Source organism: Lactuca saligna, chromosome 4 (genome assembly GCF_052625555.1).
Source record: "Lactuca saligna cultivar CGN05327 chromosome 4, ASM5262555v1, whole genome shotgun sequence".
NCBI lineage: Eukaryota > Viridiplantae > Streptophyta > Magnoliopsida > Asterales > Asteraceae > Lactuca > Lactuca saligna.
The window spans coordinates 121,033,058-121,035,871 of record NC_136420.1 but is presented as its reverse complement, the minus strand read 5'-3'; the positions used below and the strand labels follow the sequence as shown (position 1 = coordinate 121,035,871).

The following is a 2,814-nucleotide window of genomic DNA, read 5'->3' as shown; positions in this document are numbered from 1 at the left end:
TTAGTTAACTTGAATGGAAAAAGAATAGTCGGTTGCCTAGAGTGCAAAAAACATGGTAAAAAGAACTATTCTAGTTAGCTTTGCTATTCGATTTATCTTTTCCATTAGTTTATTAAGTTTAGTGTATTTAAGTTGCTAGGTTACCTTAAGTTGTTTTGTGGGGTTAATATCCCAAGAAAGCTGGCTAGGATAAAAGAAAAAAAAAAGGAAGTTAATAATTAGTATGGAGCTAGGTAACATTTCCATTTTCCAAGGCAAATAGAATTAAGAATAGATAGGTGGTCCATGCATGCATGCATATCCCACATCGGAGGCGGAAGAAAAGAAAAGTCAAGGTAGTTGTTGGATAAAAAGCGAGGGCAGGGGAACGGAAAAATCACTTACCTGGACGGGGTCTTTGGGGGATCAAGAAGGTCCATGGCCTAGGCTGGTGGTCTCCATTGCACATTACGGAGAGGTGCCTGTCTAAGGTCGGCCCAAGTTGGTCGAACCTACGTCATAATTTGTGTTAGAGGGGGCCTGCGTTCGCGCGGCCCCTACCTATACTCTTAGTTTTAAATTTTCATATTCTTTTCATGCTTAGAATCAGTAGAAAAGTAGTAACTCCAAAATTTCTGCTTAGTTAATTGCATCTCTCGTTTGGTTTAGAAAACTTAAAAAATGACAATTTTGAATTCTGACGAGTTATAGATTAGAAGCTGGTACATTTTTCTGACAATTTTGAATTTTGACGAGTCTCCTGGTTTAATTACTTTAATTAATAAGCAAATTAAGGTATCAAAAAGAAGCAGTTCCAGTCTAACGTTAATTACAAGCTAAGGGACTGTGATGCTGCGATGGGTAGTCTCATGGTTTATAATTTATATTAATATTAACATACTGTATGGCAGCTATATTAATCAAGCAAATTAAGCTACTGCAGTTAAGCCATTAGTTGAGTCGGTTGCATGCATGACATAATAAAGGCAAAGTTATGGAGTCCCACATCGCCTCAAGGAAAGCAAACAGAGAATGTTGAGTAGGTTTAAAAAGGAAGGCCTTTCCCTTACGCAAATTTCATACCTTTCTCGGCCTTTTGGCTAAGATCAAGTGTAGTATCTGTTCTTATCAGTTTAATATCTGATATGTGGGCCATCGGCCCACTCGATATTAATCTTATTTTTTATGGGGAAAGATCCGTCACAATAGCTTGCTATTGGGGTCTTTGAGTGTCGCCTTGGCGTTGCACTTTTGCCTTGGCATGGCGCACCCCTCCAAATCAAAACTTTAACCTTTTCATTTCTAATGCATCCATACGGAGAGTTGCAACAGGTACCATTGACCCTTGTAGTTTACCTTTAAAAGGGACTGTGTGACCCTTGTAGTTTACAGTTTAATATCTTATATGTGGTTCATCCCACTAACCCTGCACCAAAGAAATCTGAGCAAGAACCAATTCAGTTTGTGAGTTGAAGAAAACTATGGTATTAACATCAATATCAAGAACCACTTCACTTTTCCAACTGCAGGCTGCCCATAAATGCTAAATAGAGTTGCCATGCATATCACTGATTGCAGCAATCCATACTATCAAAACCTCACAAAAATTGCAAAACAAGTATAAATTCCCTGGGGATGCATCATGCATGGGAATCGAGCCATCACTTTCAATGCCAAACTCTTCCATCAGGTTACCATTCGGCCGGTATTCATTCCCCACTCTTGCTATTATCAAAACCACACAATCATTTCACCCATCAACTAAGAAACCAGGATCCCGTTTCGTAAAGTAATAAAGATTTTGTGGCTATTGAGTTCACCAAAATGTCCAAACATGCAAAACCGGGAGTTTAACTGCAAAACCGGTGGAGCATATGTCATACTAGGTCCTCATATCAAGTATAGAGCTTCACGACTAAAAATAGAGAATCATTAAAAACGATGGACAAAATCTTGGTTGTCTCTTTGAGCATAAGCCCGAGATATATAAGATACAAAGTTGATTAAATTTAACCATTAACACCTAAGTAGCTGGAGTTCGTAGTCAAACTTCTTGTTGACTCAGTCAATGAGAAATTACCAATTGCAATTGTCGTGAAATAGATCTAAGATAACTGAACAAATATTTGACAAGTTTGTGCTGCCCACAAAACTTTATCAACAAGACAAACATGATTATTTATGGTTAACTTGTTCGGATGATTCATATTTCCACATTGATCTTATCTTAAATTATAAGCTAATTATTTCATAGACATAATCAAACCTATTATGTTGATCCGACAAATTGTCTTCCTCCCTGCGTATAGTTCATTAGCAACAAAAATGATTTCACAATATTGCGTATTACTATTTATATATATATATATATATATATATATATATATATATATATATATATATATATATATATACACACATTACAATGTTAATCGACTAGTGAATCGACTATACAATATCTTAATTGCAATAAAAAACACATCACTGAAACATAACACCAATTATTGTTAACGGAGGAGTGCTCTAGTGAAAGGTTGATGATTTAAGTCTTGTTGTGGTCAAGAATTGTAGATTTAGAAGTAGCATAATGGTCATGTGTATGTCATTCTACAACAAAATGTATACATGAATCTTGTTGGCCCTTATTTGTTATTACCTTGCTTAACCTGAAGTCTACGATAAGTATTTCTCTAAGTCAGAAACAATAAAAAAAGATCAAAACTATGGATCTTCTCATGGTGGTGGTGGTTATAATATTAGGCCCATAAGAATATCACAAGCTTCCCAGTCAATTATCCAAACATATACACAGGCTCGTAGACACCGGAGACGGTG

The 2,814-nt window shown here is 36.2% G+C and overlaps 2 non-coding genes across 2 annotated transcripts; both read left to right on the top strand.

The window, feature by feature from the left end:
• The first annotated feature begins 376 nt into the window (after positions 1-376).
• LOC145044334 (U1 spliceosomal RNA) lies at positions 377-540 on the top strand. Its single transcript, XR_013681293.1, has one exon. It is a non-coding gene; the product is annotated as a U1 spliceosomal RNA (small nuclear RNA).
• Positions 541-1,058: 518 nt separating this feature from the next.
• On the top strand, positions 1,059-1,254 carry LOC145044356 (U2 spliceosomal RNA). Its single transcript, XR_013681314.1, has one exon. It is a non-coding gene; the product is annotated as a U2 spliceosomal RNA (small nuclear RNA).
• Positions 1,255-2,814: the final 1,560 nt, after the last annotated feature.